The sequence below is a fragment of the Euleptes europaea genome, chromosome 1 (assembly GCF_029931775.1).
Source record: "Euleptes europaea isolate rEulEur1 chromosome 1, rEulEur1.hap1, whole genome shotgun sequence".
NCBI classification, from domain to species: domain Eukaryota; kingdom Metazoa; phylum Chordata; class Lepidosauria; order Squamata; family Sphaerodactylidae; genus Euleptes; species Euleptes europaea.
In genome coordinates, this window is record NC_079312.1 from 8,072,473 (window position 1) to 8,095,132 (window position 22,660).

General features: G+C 48.1%; 1 pseudogene; it reads left to right on the forward strand.

Moving 5' to 3' along the window:
- Window positions 1-11,644: 11,644 nt before the first annotated feature.
- The window catches only part of LOC130481141 (zinc finger protein 14-like), a 28,254-nt pseudogene continuing 17,238 nt past the window's right edge, over window positions 11,645-22,660 (forward strand).

Below are 22,660 nucleotides of genomic sequence, written 5' to 3' on the forward strand. Positions count from 1 at the left end.
CCAAAGATTTCCAGATTAAAAAGGTGTTTATGTATATTCAATCATTCAATATTGCAGATGCATACATGCAAGATACTAAGAATACAAAGGAGATAGGCTTAGAGAAATTGAGGAAATTATTAATTAGGAGATACTTTACCAATCTCTAAAAGTGGAGATGTTCCAAAATCCGTGGCTTGCAGGTACAAAAGTTAATACAGAGTGGGATAGGGAAGGGGGGGGGTTGTGTGGAGTTCCGTGGAACTCAACACACACATGGGCAGAATCTAGGGCAGGGAGAAGTAAGATATATCCTTCTCTGTGAGGGGGTTGGTGAGTTGAGATTCTCCAGATGGCTCCTTCCAAAACAATAAAAGAGATCAAAAGACTTCAGGGTAAGGTGGCAATTTGTTTACTAAAGCTGTTGCCCTTTGATTTACATATCCTGGGGTGATCCTTTGGATCTTCTCATGTTTGATCAGATCTCCAGAGGTTGTAAATCTTCACACTTCAGGGGGGCAGCAGGGGAATCCTTTAATGTAGATTGCTGAGGAAGTTTTCCCAGGATACAACAGAATGCAGGAGGAGGGGGGATTTGCAGAGAAGGGCTACGTGATGCTCTCGCTTTGGCATAATGGCTGCTTCTTGGATCAGGAGACAATCAGGAATCATGGCTTCTCTTTTGCAGGTTCTGCAGAGGTGTTCCAGTCTCTTTGTCCTGGAACAGTCTGTTGTACGAAGCTGGGGAGAGCTAGCCCAGAGCAGCGGGCTATTAATGTGCGACAGTTCAGTGAGCCTCTGGTGTGGATGCCATGACCAGGCTGGAGGTCAGGCAGCAATGTTTCAAACAGTTCAGTGAGTCTCTATTATGGGTGCCATGTCCAGGGCTGGAGCTTTAGGTAAAATTTCTTAACATAAGTGCTGCCAGGTTGTTTCCAACTCTTGGCAACCCTATAAATCAATATCCTCCAAAACATTCCATCCTTAACAGCCTTCTCAGGTCTTGTAAACTGAGGGCTGTGGCTTCCTTTATACAATCAATCCATCTCTTGTTGGGTCTTTTCTTTTCCTGCTACCTTTTCCTAGCATGATTGTCTTTTCCAGTGACTCCTGCCTTCTCATAATGTGACCAAAGTACGATAGCCTCAGTTTAGTCATTTTAGCTTCTAGGGTCAGTTCAGGCTTGATTTGATCTATACCCCACTGATTTGTTTTTTGGCAGTCCATGGTATCCTCCAACACTCTCCTCCAACACCACATTTCAGAGGAATTTACTTTCTTCCTATCAGCTTTTTTCATTGTCCTGCTTTCCCACCCATACACATGTGGAATACTATGGCATGAATTAACTTGATCTTTGGTTCTTGTAGGTTATCCGGGCTGTGTAACCGTGGTCTTGGAATTTTCTTTCCTGACGTTTCACCAGCAGCTGTGGCAGGCATCTTAGGAGTAACACTGAAGGACAGTGTCTCCTCTGAAGATGCCTGCCACAGCTGCTGGCGAAACGTCAGGAAAGGAAATGCCAAGACCACGGTTACACAACCCGGATAACCTACAAGAACCAATGAACTCTGACCGTGAAAGCCTTCGACAATATTTTTAACTTGATCTTGGTTGCCAGTGACGCATTCTTACAATTAAGAATCTTTTCTATCTCCTTCATGGTTGCCCTTCCCAGTTCTGATCTCTTTCTGATTACAGGACATCATAAAGTCCACACCAGAGAGGATGGAAAATAAAGACCAGGGTGTCAAACATGAAGCCTGAAGGCCGGATGCGGCCTCCGGAGGGCTTCCCTCCAGCCCGCAAAGCAGCCAGCCCCTACTCCCTCTCCCCTTTCTGGGTTTCCTGGGGCTGCTCCGGCCCGTGAGCCCAGCCAGCCGCCTTCCGCTGACCCTTTCTGGGCTTCCCAGAAACTGAAGATTGTGCTGCTGTCTCCCCGCCGGGAGGCAGTGCAATCTTCATTTCCTCCCCACCTTAACGGAGCCCTACGTGGAGCTTTCCTGGGGTGGTGGGCTGAAGATTGTGCTCCTGGCTGGGAGTTTGACTGGGGGAGGGGAAAACTGTGCTTGTGTGTGTGTGTGTGTGTGTGTGTGTGTGTGTGTGTGTGTGTGTGTGTGAAGTGCTGTGAAGTCACTTCCAACGCATGACGACCCTATGAATCAATGTTCCCCCCAAACGTCCTATCCTTAAACGCCTTGCTCAGGTCTTGCAAATTAAGGGCAGTGGCTTCCTTGATTGAGTCAGTCCACCTCTTGTGGGGTTTTCCTCTTTTCCTGCTGCCTTCAACTTTTCCTAGCATGATTGTCTTTTCCAGTGACTCATAATGTGTCCAAAGTACGACATCCTCAGTTTAGAAATTTTATCTTCTAGGGTCAGTTCCGACTTGATTTGATCTATAACCCACTGATTTGTTTTTTGACAGTCCAGGGTATCTGTAACACTCTCCTCCAACACTCTAAATATGTATCTCCCTCCCTATATTGCATTGCTCAAATTATGCAGCAAGATGACCAACTTCCTGCTCCCCAAGTGTAAACCTCAGCAGCTGGAGCTTCAGGGCAACTTCTGAGGGTCAGGCCTAAGTGAGCAAGATGCTGATCTCCTATCCTCAGGCCTCAGCAATCTTGCACTGCTGCTCTATAGGTAGAAGAACTTCCCAAATGTTAATTCTCCATGCAATTCCTAAAACAAACAAGAGGATGTACTAAAAGGAATGACAGGATTGCCCATTGGAAACAATGGGAAAGGCTTGCATGCTCACTGGAGATAATGGGAACTTCTCCAATGTTAATTCTCCATGCAATTCCTAAAACAAGAGGATGTACTAAAATGACAGCCCCTCGTAGTAGCAGAAGTGTTCTGGGACTGGAATGGCAGTCCAAGAATGCTTCTGTTACTCCCAGGGGCTGTCACTCCATTCTGTGACACGCCATTCCAGTCTGAGAGCACAAATTCTGTTCCCAGGCAGCCACCCACCCACCCCCCAGTCCAGAACAAATGTAATGCCAGGGACCAGAGATATAAACTACAGAAGACACAGGCAAAGCCAATTAATGATATTATTTTTTTACTTAAAATACAAACACGCTTAAAACAATGACAAAAATAATATCATTAATTGACTTTGCCTGTGTCTTCTATGAAGTTCGTATCTCTGGTACCTGGCATTACATTTTATGGTATGTATTTATTTGGTACTCATGGCCTGGCTCAACCTATTGATATTTATGCCCTATCTGGCCCTCATAACAAATGAGTTTGACACCCCTGATCTAGACGCAGGGACTGTGGAAAAAGATTCAGCTGGCGATGCCATTTTAGATCCCATCAAAGAATGCATGAAGAGGAGAAATCATAGAAATGATTGCACTAAAAGGTTTGTTTTTGTAATACAACGAGCTTTACAGATGCCAAAGAATTCACAGAGACCCCAAATGATTGAATGATTAATTAGGAAATAACTTTTTTTCCAATGAGCCCTCGAGCTTTAGTAAACAGCAGGGAACCTGCTAATGGAGTAGCGCTTCAGAGAGCTGTGGTAAACCTGACCATCCTTAGTTGTCCTGAGCCTGCAGAGGAGGAAGAAGGGGGAGTTAAAACTATGTGGGTTTTTCTCTCTAGACTTCCAGCCCTGGCTATTTTTCCTGCCTTCCTCCCAAAGCCCATCATGCCCATATTTACTGAGTGTTCTAAATTGGATTGCAGCCACTGTTTGCATTTTCTCACTACCGCCAGCGGACTGTAATTCCACAACCTCTGAGCATGCTCCAACATGATCTGGCAGTCTTCAAGCAGCGGCTGGACGAACACCTGTCAGCGATGCTCTAGGCTGATCCTGCATTGAACAGGGAGGTTGGAAAAGATGGCCTGTATGGCCCCTTCCAACTCTATGATTCTAGGATGAATAATCCTAAATGGCCCTGTTTTCTCTTCATAGGTTTAGCCAATAACCCCATACGACAATAATAGCCCCAAATAGCCCCAATGATTTAATTCCTCCGAAATGAACCTGCAGACGGGAAACCTCCCCAAAGGGGGCTGCAGATTCACTCTTCCATGCCAAGCATTGAACAGCCCAGAATTGTATCCTTTTCTCCCAGTGATTGCAATAATTGTTCCTTGGTTTCCTAACACCAGCAGAAACATCCTGGCACATCTTTGGACCATTCTCTGTAGGCAAAGCTGACAACAATTTCCAAGTCTTCGTCGTTGAGATCTCCTGTTTGGAAAGCAGAGAGGCTCCCATTTCCTGCCACGCCTGTCCGAACGTAGCCTTTTAGCTAATGTTAGCTAATGGCTGCAAGTTGTCCTCCGGCAATGCTGGTGAGGAGAACGAGAAGCGTTAGTTTTATACCCCACTTTTTCTCTACCTTTAAGGCGTTTCAAATCGGCTTACAATGGCCTTCCCTTACTCTCCACACAACAGACACCTTGTGAGGTAGGTGGGGCTGAGAGAGTCCACTAGAATAGTTTTACAATTTATTTAACAGAATTTCAGGAGTATAGCTCATTAAATAGCTCATTAAATGGAATGGTTTCCAATTGGCAAAGGTGTTAGACAAGGATGTATTGTATCTCCCTATCCAATCTATATGCAGAACATATAATTAGGAAAGCTGGATTAGATTTAGATGAAGGTGGAGTGAAAATTGGAGGGAGGAACATTAATAATTTGAGATATGCTGATGACACTACATTATTGGCAGAAAATAGTGAAGATTTGAAACGACTACTGCTGAAAGTTAAAAGAGAAAGTGCCAAAGCAGGACTACAGCTGAACATCAAGAAAACAACAGTAATGACTACAGGAGAATTACACAACTTTAAGGTTGACAATGAGGAGATTGAAATTGTTCAAGACTTTCTATTCCTTGGCTCCACCACCAACCAAAAGGGAGACTGCAGCCAAGAAATTAGAAGGAGATTGAGACTAAGAAGGGCAGCCATGAAGGAGCTAGAAAATATTTTGAAGTGTAAGGATATGTCACTGGCCACCAAGACTAGATTAATTCATGCCCTCGTATTCCCTATTACTATGTATGGGTGTGAAAGCTGGACAGTGAAGAAAGCTGATAGGAAGAAAATAGAGTCCTTTGAAATGTGGTGTTTGAGGAGAGAGTTACGGATTCCGTGGACTGCCCAAAAAAACAAATCAGTGGGTTATAAATCAAATCAAGCCTGAACTGACCCTAGAAGTTAAAATGACTAAACTGAGGCTATCGTATTTTGGTCACGTCATGAGACGACAAGAGTCACTGGAAAAGACAGTAATGCTAGGAAAAGTTGAGGGCAGCAGATAAAGAGGAAGACCCAACAAGAGATGGATTGACTCAGTCAAGGAAGCCACAGCCTTCAATTTGCAAGATCTGAGCAAGGCTGTCAAAGATAGGACATTTTGGAGGACTTTCATTCATGGGGTCGCCATGAGTCAGAGGCGACTTGATGGCACTTAACACACACACACAGCTCATTAAATAATTTCCTTTAATGACTGGAGGGCCTTATGTAAAAACTTTGAATAAAATATTGAATAACATCAGAGGATAAACATTTTTCTCCTCTTTTTTTAAAAAAATGAATATGTAAAGCACATATACCCCCCCCCCCCGTTTTTGTTGTGTGTGAGATATCCCTTTTTAATGACCAAACGAGTTACAAAATAATTAGCAAACTTGTAGAATATCAGGCAGGTGTCATTCTTAAACGAAACTAGCAAAGGTGGGCGTTGTTGTTTTTTTAAAGCAATGTGGGATATGTCTCGGTAATTTCAGAAATAAAGCAAACTTTTTTTTCTCATGGCTTATGCGATTGTATGTATGGAAGGAGAGCCTGTGGTGTCAGGGTGTGGAAGGGCAGCCTGTGCTACAAGTCCGTAATGGGGTTGCCGGCTCTGGGTTGGGAAAGACCTGGAGATTTTGGGGCGGGGGGGTGGATGCTAGGGAGGCGAGGGACTTCAGTTGGTATAATGTCACCTTCCAATGCACCCATGTTCTCCAAGGGAACCTGTCCCCGTGCTCTGGAGCCCAGCTGTAATTCTGGGAGATCTCCAACCCTACTAGCAAGCCCGGAAAAATAGAATGTCCCCCACTGTCCCTTCTTGCATTTCCCCTTTCCCCCTCCTGTTATTGCAACTCCCTTTTTGCCCAAATGCATTTTAAGCTCATCAGGGTTTGGGGGCGGAGAGAGTGCTGCTTTTGCTGCTGCTGCTGGCCTGCTTGGGAAGATCCCCGGCTCCTTTCCCACGGGGGGGGGGGGGCGCGAGGCAGGAAGGTCTCCGTGGCTCCTGACTGGCTCCCTTTGCAGGAAGGCAGCTTCCCAGCCCAGGGGAAAGCCCTGCTTGGCCCAATCCTTCCTCAGGGGCAGAGCTGTTGAGTTAGGTGCTCTGATGGTTAAAACAGGAGAGTTCAAACTGCCTAGAGAGTGGAAGGGAACTGGGGGGGGCGAGGGGGGTGTTAATTGCAGGCACCCCTTCCTGCTCCAGCCCCTTTCTCATTTTGCAGATACCTGTGAACGGGAGCTTTGGAGGTTGCAGTTAGAAAGCCTGTTTGGAGACACAGAGTTTTAAGGTGCAATGGGGTGGGGGCGTTTTTCTTGGAGGAGGAGAAATTAAAGCAAGAGAGAGATAGAAATGGGGCGGCGGAGGATGCAAATTGAGTGCAATCTGATAAAAAAACTGTGGCGCTTGTGTTTGCATAATATAGCTTTGTTTGGAAAAATAACTGATCAGATTAGATTAGCAGCAAATCAAGTGAGTGCAGATCTTTTTTTAATGGTGTTTGAAATCTGTATATATTTTCTTGGCAGCTGGTGCTCCCGAGGGGGGTTGGATGGTTGGATCGCTAGGGCGGCCGGGAGCAGGCAGAGCCGGTGAAGGAGGCGAGGGGGGCGGAGCGGCCGGGCCGCCCGACGTGGTCAGGTTTGGAGTTCCCCCTCCATGCGAAGACTGAGGAGGGAGTTGGGCTTGCGCCAGGATGGGCAGTAAACCTTTCTGAGCAGGAGTGAACAGGGACTCTGTGGGGCGTTCAATCTTGGTGGGGTATTGAGGCAGTCTGGATAGAGCATCAGCCAGTACATTCTGTTTCCCTGGTACATGTTTTAATACAAAGCGGAACTGAGCAAAGAAGTCCGCCCAGCATACCTGTTTCGCGGACAGTTTACGGGCTCCCGTGAGCGCCTCCAGGTTTTTGTGATCGCTCCACACCTCAAAAGGAACTTTAGAACCTTCCAAAAATTGTCTCCACACCGTGAGGGCATGGCGGACGGCGGCCGCTTCTTTTTCCCGGATCGGCCAGTTGAGCTGAGATTGCGCGAACTTCTTAGAAAAGTAAGCGCACGGATGCAGAAGACCGTCCCCCCTCGCTGTAGAAGCGCACCCCCCATTGCCACGTCTGAGGCGTCAACCTGAACTATAAACATTTGCTGAGGATCAGGGTGTTTCAACACCGGTTCGGAGATAAATAGTCGCTTGAGAGTATCAAAAGCAATTCAGCACTGGGGGGTCCAATTTACTTTAGCTGAAGTGGGTTGCGGGTTGCAGTTTGGGCACTCGGTCTCTAAAAGGTTCGCCATCACTGCCCTAGGTTGTCTGAATTAGTGGAGGCAGCTACCTCCATTTTTAGGTTACAGGAGAGAAGTTCCTAGAGCCTTTAGTTAGTGCAACTCTGGGCATCTAACAAAACAATATACTCCACCCATGAAGAAGGCTAGGAACCTGGAGAGTTGAGCCAACATAATTAAAAATACTATTATAAATATAGAATGCAATTGCCCTTTAAAAGAGTTAAAAGACTTAATCCTTTAAAAAGTAAATTACATACATATAAGGTAAAAGAGAGGAAGGAGTTTTTCGTCAATTCAAAGTTCAGATGACCAAAGCTGGACTGACTGGCTGAAGGGCAGCAGTTGTTCTTATGGTGAAATGACTCCCTCAGCTCCACAGGCATAATTTTGTACTCTGTTGATGCTTGGAGGCCAGCCGAAAGGGTTGCGGAAGAAGTGGCTGAAAAACCAGTTTGCAGAGGCTCTGATTTCAGATGGCTCTGGTGTCAGTGTTCAGTACCTCGTTGCATTTCAGCAATATTAAACTCCACTCCAGATGTTGCAGAGAGTTTTAAAAGTTTTATTAAGAAAGCAAACGGGTCAGTACATCTATACAAACCTAAGGTCAGAATACAGGTTGGGGGAATATTGGTCATCTTTATAGGGAACATATAATACAATTGATTACATCATTGGTAGGACATGAAAGGGTGAGGTGCAGCAGAGTTGTTTTGAATATGAAAGGATACAAGGTGACAACAAGGAAGTGTTTGCCTGTGATTGCCCACCATTAAACCTCCTGGTGAAATTGACAAGTAAATGATGGGCCATCTCTTCGGCTCCCAGGCATTGTTCCGCGGCATCCGGGGTTCGACTGGACGCCCTCGCTGACATCTGGGCAGACTCTCCTGCATTGCAAATGGCTGCTGGCCTGTCAGACAACTGATGCTTCTTTCAAGAACGCAGAGCATTCGTGGGATCCATAAGATTCTGGAACTGGGGAACCCTTTGCATTTCCCAGCAGGCCAGAACAGGGAATAAAAGGACAGGACTTCTTTTTGTAAGAGAAAAAGCAGGATTCATGCTTTGTCTCCCCCCATCCATTGGAAAAAGGAAAGTGAATTCTGGAGAGTCATTCGTCTCTCTTAGGGTTCACTGCTTCTGGGTCTGCTGCCCCTGGATTTTGTCAATCACTAAACCTTTAATGGTATATCCAATATTACAAAGAGGGGGGAAAAACAGTATAAATACAACTATCAGCTAAAAAAACTAAAACAAACATAAAATCATAACAGTGTTTCCCTAAATTTTTCATTGTTAACACATCAACTAAGAAATTGGCCACCGCCACAGTGATCTCTACTGTTGTATCGTTCAATAAAATTTGACATTTTATTTTATTAGGAAGATAATATTTAGAATGTATCCAAGTATTTAACCATTTCTTCCTAGTGGACGCGTATAGTGAGCAATCTAGCAATATGTGCTCGATTGAGTCCAAAGAGTTAGAGCCACATTCACATTTCCGTTCATGTTTAGGAATATTTTGAAACCTTCCATATAACAACTTCGATGGGAAGGCATTTACTCGCGCAAGAGAAAAAACTCTGCAATGGCTAGGACTACCAAGATTGTATAGATAATGGGGGATACATCCCTCAACATTCTTAAGTTTTAGTATAGCTGATGAACAGACAAGGGGTTGAGACGGCTGTATTTTTTGAAGTTCAATATCTAAAAGCCTCTGTTTAATTGTCTTCAAGATATAAACTTCAGAGGAGAAAGTTAACTCCTCCAGGGAAATGCCAATGGATCTTATTTTAGATCGAACTTTTTGATCCCAAGAGGTATTATAAATTTCCTTTAATTAAAAAAAAAAGAAGCAGCATTTTCTTAGTTCCATGTTCAACACTTCATTTCCAGGCACGTGGAGGCCTGGTGTGGACTGGGACCATAGCAGACAAGGAACCTTATGCCTCCCACATGGTTTGCCTGATCCAGTTTAGATCCGTGTAAGCCAGTGTGATGTCCTGGTTAAGAATGATGGACTAGTATGTGAAGGCCCCAGGTTCGAATCCCCACCCAGGCCATGGAATGCTCGCTGGGTGACCTTGGGCCGGTCACACCCTCAGCTTAACCTACCTCACAGGGTTGTCGTGGGGATAAAATGGAGGAGAAAATAAAAGTCCCAAAGCAGAAAGGGGCCTCCACTACCAGCCCTCCCCCTCCTTGGGGGCTCCAAGAAGCCCAGTGAATCTGTGCCGGGGAACAGGTGGGCTGGATCCTTCTTGGGGAGAGGCTTTGGGGGAGGGGAAGAGAGAAGGGGCAACCTCTCCCCTTGCGAGAGGTAAATCAAGGCCGAGGAGGGGAGTCCGAGGAGGAGAGAGGAGTTGCTTTTTTTTAATGTGCCACGCTTTCAACCGCCTTTCCCCTCCCCTTCCCCACAACAGACAGCCCGCGAGGTGAGTGGGGCTGAGAGAGCTGTGACTGGCCCAAGGTCACCCAGCTGGCTTCGTGGGCAGGAGCGGGGGGGGGGAACAAACCCAGCCCGCCCGATGAGCCTCCGCCGCTCACGTGGAGGAGCGGGGGACTCCAACCAGACCCCACCGCTCATGACCCCCACACCACGCTGTCTGCCCCTTCATCCCCCCCCCCCAATGCCTTTGGTCTCCTCCAAGCAATTCCTCCTCTGTCTTTCTCTTTCGTGGGTCTCCCCTCCCCAAGCCAGTTGCAGAGAGGACCGCGGGGGGGGGGGTGAGTAAGGCCAGTGAGTCGAAAACCCTAGAGAGGCCCCTTCCTCCTCCTCCGTTTGGGGAAGCGGCCTTTGCGGTTCTGACGCGGGCGGCGCCTCCGCCCCCCAGAGAGTAAGGCCAGTGAGTCGAAAACCCTAGAGAGGCCGCTTCCTCCTCCTCCTCCTCACGCGGAGGGCGCGTTTGGGGAAGCGGCCTTTGCGGTTCTGACGCGGGCAGCGCCTACGCCCCCCAGAGAGTAAGGCCAAGGCCAGTGAGTCGAAAACCCTAGAGAGGCCACTTCCTTCTCCTCCTCACGCGGAGGGCGCGTTTGGGGAAGCGGCCTTTGCGGTTCTGACGCGGGCAGCGGATCCTTCCGGGTGAGTCACGGAGGGTGGGGGGAGAGGGGGAAATGTGTGTGTGGGGGGCTGCTTCGTTTGGAGCTCCTCTTTTCTCCTTCCGGTTTTCATGGGGGGGGGGCGCTGCAGCCCCTTCCCTGCATTGAGGAGGCCTCGCGAGCGATCCAGGTTCGCAGGGTGGGCTGAAGGGGCGCAGAGTCCGGATGGTTCATCATGGGAGGGGGGCGTGTGGGGGGGGGGAAGGTGTTGTTATATTCAAGCTTTACATGTGGAATTAATTCTGTACATGTTCACAAAATACCATGTTTATGTCAGAGACCGTGACAGGTCGGGGGGGGGCGTGTGGGGGAGGTGTTGTGATGCCTGGCGGAGTGGGTGAGCAGTCGAGGAAAGGCAGGGGGAAAGAGGGGGGCTGGATGGGGGGAAAAGAGAGGGGCCGGATGGGGGGGAAAGAGGGGGGCCGGATGGGGGGGAAAGAGGGGGGCTGGATGGGGGGGAAGAGGGGGCTGGATGGGGGGGAAGAGGGGGCTGGATGAGGGGAAAAGGGGGGCTGGATGGAGGGGAAAAGAGGGGGGCTGGGTGGGGGGAAAAGAGGGGGGCTGGATGGGGGAGGGGGGCTGGATGGGGGTGAAGAGGGGGGCTGGGTGGGGGAAAAGAGGGGGGCTGGATGGGGGGAGGGGGGCTGGATGGAGGGGGAAAGAGGGGGGCTGGATGGGGGGAAAGGAGCTGGATGGAGGGGACAAGAGGGGGGCTGGATAGGGGGAAAGGGGGGCTGGATGGGGGGAAAGAGGGGGGCTGGATGGGGGGGAAGGGGTTGGAGTCAGACACCCCTCCCCCGGCAGGTTCTCTCCAGAGTGGCTGTTTCAATCTGGCCGCTGGGGTAGATAAATGACACCTGGCATGTAGCGTGTTTGGAAATGAGGGGCGTTCAGACAGGGCCGAGTCTGCCATCCCCTTTCCCCCCGGAGGGCAAAGCCCCGAGCAGAGAGGTCCGAGGGGACCAGACGAGCCTCTCTGGAGTGGGGGGGCGCAGTGATGGCCAAGGAAAGAAAAAACTCCCCCTGCCTCCCCGCACAAGAGACGCCAGAGAAGTTTGGACCCCATGAGAATAAAGACCAGTTTGTTTCCCGGCTCGGCTTGCGGGGACGGCAGAAGACCCCGGCATGGCGAAAGGGAGACTGAGGGTGTCCATAGCCCCAGAGAGGCACATAAGTGGGGCGGGGACATTTCCTGCTCCCTCCCTACAGAGGGAAGGTTTGAGTTTTCAGGAAGGTTTGAGTCTTCCGGGCTGCTGCAGGAATGACTGGGAGGGGTCCGGTGGGCTGAAAGGGGATTTGGGGAGGGGGGAGGAATGCAGGAATCAATGGTCAGTTCTCCCAATGGCAGGATGTGAGCAGTGGGGTGCCTCAGGGATCTGTGTTGGGACCAGTGCTTTTCAACCTGTTCATCAATGACCTGGTGTTGCGGTTAAACAGTGAAGTAGCCAAGTTTGCAGATGACACCAAATCATTTAGGGTGGTTAAAACAAAATCGGGCTGTGAAGAGCTCCAGAAGGATCTCTGCATACTGGAAGAATGGGCATTAAAATGGCAAATGAGATTCAATGTGGGTAAGTGTAAAGTGATGCATATTGGGGCAAAAAATCCCAACTTCACATATACACTGATGGGATCTGTGCTGGCAGTGACAGACCAAGAATGGGATCTAGGGGTGGTAGCGGATAGCTCAATGAAGATGTCAACCCAGTGTGCGGCTGCTGTAAAAAAGGCAAATTCCATGCTGGCTATAATTAGACGAGGAATAGAGAATAAAACTGCTGATATCATACTGCCCTTGTACAAATCTATGGTGAGACCACACTTGGAATACTGTGTACAGTTCTGGTCACCGCACCTAAAAAAGGATATTACAGAGCATGAGAAGGTGCAGAAAAGAGCAACCAAAATGATTAGGGGACTAGAGCAACTGTCCTATGGGGAGCAGTTAAGACGCTTAGGGCTGTTTAGCTTGGAAAGAAGGCGGCTAAGGGGAGACATGATAGAGGTCTATAAAATTATGCATGGTATGGAGAGAGTGGACAGGGAGAAGTTTTTCTCCCTCTCCCATAATACTAGAACACAGGGTCATCTGCTAAAGCTGGAGGTCGAGAGACTCAAAACAGATAAAAGGAAAAAAATTTCACACAACGCATAGTTAAATTGTGGAACTCCCTGCCCCAGGATGTGGTGATGGCTGCCAGCTTGGAGGGCTTTAAGAGGGGAGTGGACATATTCATGGAGGAGAGGGGTATTCATGGCTGTTAGTTAGAATGGATACTGGTCATGCTGCATACCTATTATCTCTAGTATCAGAGGAGCATGCCTATTATTTTTGGGTGCGGTGGAACACAGGCAGGATGGTGCTGCTGCACTCATCTTGTTTGTGGCTTCCTAGAAGCACCTAGTTGGCGACTGTGTGAACAGACTGCTGTACTTGATGGGCCTTGGTCTGATCCAGCAGGGCCTTTCTTATGCTCTTATGTCTGCTATGCAAGAGCCAAAGCAAAGAGAAAGGAAGGGGGTATCATTGAACAGCCCCATACTTGCCCCATTCTGGGCCAGAAAGAGCCACTTTATGCAAAACAAAGACATCCCCAAAGAAGGAAGAGTTCAGGAATTAAGACACACAAACACACAAACGCACACGAGATGTGAATAGTCAAGGGGCCTTCTAGCCCCTTTGGGGGGGGGCTGATGGGTCAAAGCTCAGGAGGGGCAGGAAGTTTAGGGGAGCCCCCTCCTCTTCTGCCCCTCCCGCTTGTGGCCAGCCTGGCATCAGCAGGCCTTTCCTTCCTTCCTCCTCAGGGTCATGAGAAACGCAGCCATCTCCTTGGGTATTTGGGAAACAGGTGAGGGAGAGCGCCCTCCTTTTTTTGATAAAGTTACTACCTTGCTGGATCAGGGGAATGCTGTAGACAGTTTTGTCTAGATTTCAGTAAAACACAGAATATTGTACTATGTTTAAAAGAAGGGTAGATAGATCTTATATGTTTACAAAATGATATCTGTATAATTTTTATTTTCCCTTTCCCTATTTTTCCTTCTGTTCACCCGATCACCAATGAAAAATAAAAAAATATATTTTAAAAAAATAGATTACAGTAAGGCTTTTGATAAGATTCCACATAGTATTCTAGTTGACAAATTGGGAAAATGTGGGTTAGATCCTATTATTGTTAGATGGATCTGCAACTGTTTGACAGATCGTACCCAAAGAGTACACTGAACATGTTCATGGTTCCTCGTCCCCTTGGAGAGAAGTGACTAGTGGAGGTCTTCAGGGATCTGCCCTGGGCCCTGTGTTGTTCAACATCTTTATAAATGATTTGGATGAAGGAATAGAGGGGATGCTTATTAAATTTGCATGTGATACTATATTGGGAGGGGTAGAAATTATGGTAGAAAATAAAGCCAAGATGCAGGATGATTTTGACAGGCTGGAGAAATGGGCTAGAACTAATAACATGCCCTTCAACAAAGACACATGTAAAGTTCTGCATTTAGGTAGGAAAAATCAAATGCATAATTATAGGGTGGGGAGACTTGTTTGAGCAGTAGTGTGTGTGAAAAGGATCTTGGGGTCTTAGTAGACCAAACACTGAACATGTCAGCAGTGTGATGCTGTAACTAAAAAGGCAAATTCAGTCTTGGGCTGCATCAACAGAAGTATCGTGTCCAGATCACATGAAGTGATGGTATCGCTTTACTCTGCTCTGGTTAGACCTCACCTAGAGTACTGTGTTCAATTTTGGACATCACAATTTAAGAAAGATGTAGACAAGCTGGAATGTGTCCAGAGAAGGGCAACAAAGATGGTGAGGGGTCTGGAGGCCAAGTCCTACGAAAAAAGGTTGAAGGAGCTGGGTATGTTTAGCCTGAAGAGGAGAAGACTGAGAGGGGATATGATAACCATCTTCAAGTACTTGAAGGGCTGTCATATAGAGGAGGGTGCCGAGTTGTTTTCTGTTGCTCAAGAAGATCAGACCAGAAGCAACGGGTTGAAATTAAAAGAGTTTCCGTCTAGACATTAGGAAGAATTTTCTAACAGAGCGGTTCCTCAGTGGAGGTTTTTAAGAAGAGGTTAGATGGCCATCTGTCAGCAATGCTGATTCTGTGACCTTAGGCAGATGATGAGAGGGAGGGCATCTTGGCCATCTTCTGGTCACTAGGGGTGTGGAAGTGGGAGGTAGTTGTGAATTTCCTGCATTGTGCAGGGAGTTGGACTTGATGGCCCTGGTGATCCCTTCCAACTCTATGATTCTGTAACCACAAGTGGAACTTTGGTTCTGATCCACTATGTATCTCCATTCTCTTTTGTTTTCTTTCTTGCCGATTGCTATCTGTCTCTACCCTGCAGAGAGAAGCCTCTCTTTGTAGCCAAATGAGTAAAGGCATATTTCATAGTCAGAGGTGACCCAATAGAAGGAGATAGAAGAGCAGGACCCGAAAAAACCTGGACCTGGCAAGAGAAGGAAAGGCCCCCAGCCTATCCAAGCTGGGAGTGGTATGGAATTCTGGGAGAAAGCTGAGCCAGAGACCTGGGATCAGGAGCCTCTAAACTCAGAAGTACATTGCCGACGCTTCCGGCAGTTCCGCTACTGTGAGGCTGATGGGCCGCGAGAGGTTTGCAGCCAGCTCCATGGGCTTTGCAACCACTGGCTGAAGCCAGAGAGACACACCAAGAAGCAGATCGTGGACCTGGTGATCCTGGAGCAGTTCCTAAGCCTCCTGCCCCAGGAAATGCAGCGCTGGGTCAGAGGATGCGGGCCGGAGACCAGTTCCCAGGCGGTGGCCCTGGCTGAAGGCTTCCTCCTGAGTCAGGCAGAGGAGAAGAGGCAGGCTGAACAGGTGAGGGGTTTTCTTTCCATGTATTCCAATTCAAACTATGATATCCAACCTTCTCCTTAGACATCCCTGTCTGATATTTGTTCAAGTGTTAATTATCCAAATGGGAGATTTAAGAACCTGCTTCAGCAGCTACTTCAAGGGAATTTTTTAATCCCTCCAGATAATTCACCAGGGTTGAAGGAAAACCTTGCCAGGTCTGCTGTTAGAAAGGTGGGGAGGCTGTGAGTTGGGCATGATCCATTTCTTGGGGTCTTCCATTCCTTCTCTTACCCCCCTCCTTCGCTGCTGTTTCAGAGGTGGGGTCCATCCGTGAAGATGGAAGCTGAGTTCTGTGAGATGGAAAGAGCTCCGTTGGAGGAATGGCAGCGAGCCCAGGAGCATGGCCAAGATGCCCTCTTACGCGGTAAGGACTATGACAACTGACCCCCAGTAGTATACCCGTCGGGTAACCGAAATCACTGGGTTAGGCCAGTAAACTCAAAAATCATAAAGCTCAAAAAAGCTTTATTAATAGAAAAGTTCAAAACAGAGATTAAAATACATGCTACATAGTCAGGCAAAAGGCATATAAAACAATAAATCTAGCTGGCTACATTATACTTACTAAAATGTTACTAAAATGACCACTTACTAAAGTGGTCATTTGCTGTGATAAGTGGCTAAATTTTTAGATTTTGTATTTCACTGAAAAATACATTATGCAATTTAAGTTGCCACCCCAAGCAATGATACAAACTTTGAATTTTAAAAATTCCTATTTATTGTAGATACTTCAGTATAAAAATGAAAAGTAAAATGTACAAAGCCACAAAAATATATGTAAAATATATGGAAGTCATATTAATTATAGCAAAATGGTATAGATCTGGATACAGGTACACAGTAATAAAATTCAAAGTTTCATACCAGGAGTCATGTGAGGGAGCCTTACCCAGCCAGCCTAACGGCATACAAGCATGCCTGGGAAGCATCTCCCACTTTTTACAATGTTGGTTTGGGAAAGTTATAATGTTCTCATACATGAAAGACATATTCTCACACGTCAAAAGACATAAAATACATTAATCAGACAAAATTTCTCTTGATAAACCTTAAGGTCACTTTGAACTATTTTTTTCTCTGTACTTTCATATCAACAAACCACAAGCCTGTCTGGCCCCGGTTCTCAAGCCTCTGATTTCTGCTGACCGCACTATGTTATATTCTTTCTTCGTCTCTCTCTAAGCATCCTTTTCCATCCATTCACATATCCCAGCTTTATTGACTTATTCATAAAAATCCAAGGAATCCATTCAAACCTATGCTGAAGTTTGTCAATAATCTATACTTTTAACACTAAATATATTGAAAACCATAACAACATAGTTGCTGATCTTAAAAGCTATAAAGATGTTATTTCAGGTGATAGACATGCTGAAATTGAAGCATAGAGAAAGAGTGACCACCATAAGGCATAGCTAAACGTATGGAAAAGTGGACTCAGGTTAGAAGACCCATGACTCCCAATCAAGGTGGACTCTTGGGAGAAGTCTCTGGAAGGTGCTAACTGGTCTGAACTGGGGGAAAGAGTGATTTCGTACCCCTCCCATCTTCCCACAGATGTGCTGGTTCAACTAATTAGGATGGTATGAGCTAGTGACCTTGATGGTTCTGCTCATTAGTGTAACAAGCTACCGGTGTTGTTTGTGAGAACAGAGTGAGCTAGGCCTATGGAAAATTTCTGAGTGCTGAATGTTAAGAGACACAAAATGGAGAATAGTGATGTAGCAAAGAACAAAATGGTTCTTCTGTCTTCCCTGGATGGGATTGGGGCACCCAGTGAATTTGATGGGTAGAGAGTTCTGGTCAGGAAAAAAAGAAAAGAAATGCTTCTCCACCCAACTTTTGGCACTCAAAGCGATGCCTTTAAAAGGGGATTAGACAAAGTCATAAAGGAAGTTCCTCACATTGATTACAATATTCATATCCCAACTTTTTTGCATTAGAGGGACTCAACGTGGCTCAGAAGGAAAGATAGACAAATCTGGGCTGAGCTCTTCAGTCTTGCGAATAAAAGGAGCCTGCATGTTCTGGGCAGTAAAGCTCTGCCGACCAGTTGCTAGGGGCCAGTTAATAGGGGGAGAATGTGTGTCATTTTGAATATGTGTGTCATATTTGAATATGTGTGTCACAAATAAGCGAGCCAGTCTTTGGGCAGAGGGCATGCCCGCACAAGGAATTAAATGCGCTTGTTTGGAAAAAAGGTCTGTAACCACCCACAAGACAGTTTTCCCTCGACTCAAGGGTAAATCAGTCATGAAATCCATGGCAGTCACCTCCCATGGTCCTTGAGGAATTTCTAACAGTTTCAGCAGTCCAGTGGGCTTGCTTGTTAGACGTTTGGCAGTGGCGCAGACTGGACAGCTGCGAATGAAGGAGTCCAGATCAGAACGCATACCCGCCCACCAGAATTGACGACGGAGCAAATGCAGTGTTTTAACAAATCCAAAGTGCCCAGACGTTTTTGCTCCATGAGCTAGTTCTAACACCACTGCTCGTAACGTTTTAGGCACATACAATTTGCAGTCCTTGACCCATAGTTCCACCCGCTGCTCAAGACATGAAGGCAGTGCATTGTTATCCCTTTCGGTTAGGCACTCACGAATCAAAGTGTCACGGAAAGACTGGGGCAGTCCTGCCGGAATGACAGGATCGCTCTTCGCTTGGGGTTGGGGTGGAGAGTGACTGCTAGTATCCCTGGACGGTGGCGGAGAACTAGGAGGGGCAACCCCTTCAGTGGGTTGTGGAGAGTCACTCTTGACCTGGGCTTGCCGCGCCTGAGCGCGCGTGAGAACAGCTAAGGTGGGGAGAACACCTCTTTGCTCTGGGGTAAACAGGGACTCAGTGGGTCGTTCCACCTTAACAGGATACTGAGGAAGTCTGGAAAGAGCATCAGCCAAGAGGTTTTTCTTGCCCGGAATGTGTTTGATTACAAACCGAAAGCGAGAAAAGAAGTCTGCCCATCTGATCAGTTTTGCGGTGAGTTTGAGAGTCCCAGTTAAAGCCTCCAGATTTTTGTGATCTGTTAAAACCTGGAAAGGGGTTGGGGTAGCTTCCAGGAAGTGTCTCCAGATTGTTAAGGCCTGTTTTACAGCTGCGGCTTCTTTTTCCCAAATCGGCCAGTTGAACTGAGATGGGGAAAATTTCTTGGAGAAATAGGCACATGGGTATAACTGGCCACCGTCTCCCTCCTGCAGGAGAGCCTCTCCCATGGCTATTTCAGAAGCATCTACCTGAACAATGAAAGGGCGGTTACAATCCGGATGCTTTAGTACTGGCTCAGTTGTAAACAAACGTTTCAGAGTCTCAAAGGCTATTTGACAGTCTGGGGTCCATTCTATCTTAGCGGAGGGCTGGGTAGCAGTAATGCCTTTACCTTTAGTTTTGAGTAAGTTGGTAATTGGAAGTACAACCTGTGCAAAGTCTTTGAGGAAATTGCGGTAGAGGTTCGCGAAACCAAGAAATCTTTGCACTTGCTTGCGAGTAGACGGGGGCTGCCAGTCAATTACTGCTTTGTTCGGATCCATGGCTATTCCTTGGTGCGAGATTCTATAGCCTAGGAAGGTTAGTTCCTCTTTATGGAATTCATACTTGGAAACTTTAGCATAGAGGTGATTCTCCCTGAGTCGTTGTAGAACTTCTTTGACTAGGGAGATGTGTTCCTCCACATTCTTAGAATAAATGAGGATATCGTCTAAGTAAACAATTACTCCTTTAAATAATAAATCATGGAGGATCCCATTAATCATTTGCATGAAGACCCCCGGGGGCCCTTTTAATCCAAACGGCATTACAAGGTACTCAAACATCCCAAAGCAACTGGAGAAGGCAGTCAAAGGTTCGTCCCCTTCACGAATTCGTATGCGATAATATGCTTCAACCAAGTCCAATTTGGTGAAGATGCATCCTTCCTGCAACTGGCTTAGGAGATCTGGAATGAAGGGAATGGGGTAGGCATTAGTCTGGGTGACTGCGTTGCGTTTGCGAAAGTCTATACATAGACTTAAGTCACCTGTCTTCTTATGCACAAAGAAGGCAGGTGAGGAGTGGGGGGCTGTGGAGGGGCGGATAAAGCCCCGTGCCAGGTTCTTGTCAATAAAGTCTTTCAACACTGTCTTTTCTTTGGGATTCATGGGATAAATCTTGCTCTTAGTCAATTGTCCCCCCCCTCCACTTCAATAGCACAGTTTGTGGAGTGGTGGGGGGTAGTAAATCACACTCTTTGACATCGAAAACATCTGCAAAGTCCTGATATTCGGGAGGTAACTGTGGATCAGCATCCTCTACCGCTAGGGCAGAGTTTAGGACGGCTACCTCCTTCCGGTGCCGTTCGCATTGCGGTAGGGCGAATTCAAGGGTTTGGGCTGCCCAGTTAATAATGGGACTATGCCCCCGAAGCCAATTCACTCCCAGGACTACTGGAAAATGAATGCCGGGCACTATAGTGAATCGGATCTGTTCCCAATGGTCTCCAACTCCCATGGCAATTATGCCCGTTCGCCTGTCAACCGGGCCCCCCTTGAAGTCACTCCCATCCATCTGGGCGAATCGTAGGGGTTGTGGTAAAACTTTAGCTTTTACGTTTAGGGTTTTAAACATGTCCTCACTGATTAGGGTACGTGCACATCCAGAATCCACTAGAGCTTTAACTGCTACTTGGGGACCCCCCTTAAAATGTTGTAAGAGTACATCAAGAAACATTGTGTCTTATACTTCTTTCACCATTAGTGGAGCTGTGGGGGGTGCAGTCACCTTGGTCTGCAGTGGCGCTCCATTCACTGCAGACCTTGCTCATTTTTCTCCGGTTCTTGGGCGGGAACGAGGTTCAGGGCAGCTATGGATCCCCAAGTTCCATCTTCTTCCTCTGATGTATCCACGTCGGCTGGGCTAGTGGCGATTGTAATCTGGGCCCCCAGTGGGGCCTCATTTGTAATCCGAGCCCCCGATGGGGTGAGGAAGGGTGCTGGTGACCCATGACTAGCAAAATCGTCAGAATTGTGGAGGGCGACGGGCGGTTTGCGCCCCCCTGGAGTAGTGCTCACACGACTGTTCTGCCCGCCACCCCGGGGACGGGTCTCGGCTTGCTGACTCGGTTTGGGGTGAGCTGCACGAGTAGGGCAATCAGCAGCGAAATGCCCCATCTTCCCACATGTGAGGCATGCTCCTGTTTGGAAACGTTTGGTTCTGTCCGAAACAGGAGCTGTCCGAGGCGGAGGGGCAGCACGGTCTGCCCGTGGACCTGTCTCTTTTGCTTGGCGCCTGGAGAGAGCGAGGGATTGCCGGCGGCTTTCCACTTCCTCCGCTAGTAGGACCCATTCCTCGAGGGTAGGTGGATCATGTTGCATGTAAGCCCAGTATAGGACTTCTGGGTGCAGGCCTTCACGGAAGTATTGCACTCGAGTAGCTTCACTCCAGTCAGTAATTCTGCTGGCTAGGCGTTGGAATTCACCTGCGTATCCCCGGACCGACTTGGTGCCTTGGCGCAATTGAAGGATGGCCACCTTAGCCTTGTCACTTCTGAAGGGATCCTCAAACCGTCGTCTCAGGGCCCACATTAAATCATTTAAAGTCTGTATGGATCTGGCCCGTGAATCAAATTGCTGGATCATCCAATCTGCCGCCTCCCCCTGTAATAGTGAGGATACATACCGCACCTGGCTATCCTCAGTGGGGAACCACTGCCTCTGCTCTCTCATGAAGCTGTCAACTTGATGTAAAAAATAGGGTAATGCTTCTGCAGCGCCATCAAAAGTCACTCGTAAGTCTTTTAAGAATGCATGAGGACGGGGCGGTGGGTACTGCCAATGCGGAGGGAAAACCCCCAGCCACCCCGGCGGGATTTGCGCCGCCGCCTGCGGAGGCGCTTGTGGGGGAGCCTGCGGAAGCACCTGTGGCGGGCCTTATGGAGGGACACCGGGTTGGTGCAGCGGCGGCACTCTTACCGGTTGTTCTCCTTGCCTCCATTCCCGGCATAGCGCATCCATTCGCTTTTGCATTTGGGCCATCTGGTGCTGTAGTTCTCGGTTTTGGAGGCGCAAACGAGAAACTTCATCTGCCGGTCCGCTTCTGCTCCAGTTTTGGGAAACTCCGAATTGGGTATTCCAATCCTCAGCCGTGTCCCTACTGTGCTGCCCCTGAGAGAGATTGAAAGGTGCGTTCCAGTCTCCAGCATCCTCTCCTTCAGAATCCCCCTCCCCGGAATAGGCACAGATATCCTGGGTCAGGGCATAGTGAACGGTAGCTCGTTGACGACCAGCTAAGTGTCTAGGGAGAGCCATAAAAGACCGGTCGGGAGAGAGCGAAAACGAGAAGTCCTCCTCTCCAGTTCCAGGTCCTGAGCCTGGCCCAACATCCTTGGGCCGCGCTCCCAGGGCGGTCACTGTGGTTGGGACGGTCTCGAGCACCTGGGCTGCAACCGAATCCGCCAACCGGGCCTTGGCTCTAGTGACAGCCGCTCCTGATTTCGCCGCCTGGGCATCAGCGGTGTCTTGGAAAAGTTGCACAAACAGGGGAGTTAAAAATAGTTTCACCTCCTCCAGGTTGGTTAGTAATGGCATTATTTGCCAAGCCACGCTTGCGGCAGCGGAGCCAAAATCAGATAGTAGCAGTTCGTAAACTGGGCTTCCGATGCTGACAGGGGTAGCTCCATGATGCGTAACACAATCTTGGTGGCGGCATTACTCGCCTCGAACTGAAAGCGGTTGCCTCCGGAGCCTTCAGCCATAGTGTCTCATAAGAAAGGGCAGTCCAATAAATCCTTGAGAGCTGCGGTGCTCGCGACCCACTGTGTCAGGAAGTTCCCTCTTGGGCAAGCAGGGTATGTTCCCCCAGCACTCCCCTAGCAGCACTGGTGGTCAAGCGGTGGAACTGGTTTAGTAGGTAAGACCTGGTAGCCTTCCTTCGTTCCTCATGTTGGCGTCGGTCGACTTCCCTCTGGAGACTTCGGAACTGATCCTCAGCCTCCCCTTGCAGGAGCTGTTGGAGGATCTCTCGAGCGGTGGAGGTCGTTGGTGGACCTTCCCTTCGTTTGTCCTCTCCCAACGAGGAATCCGTGGATTCAGGTGCTGTTGCCATGCACCTTAGGAACGAGGAAACAATCACGTTCCTGACAGTAAAATACAAAAAA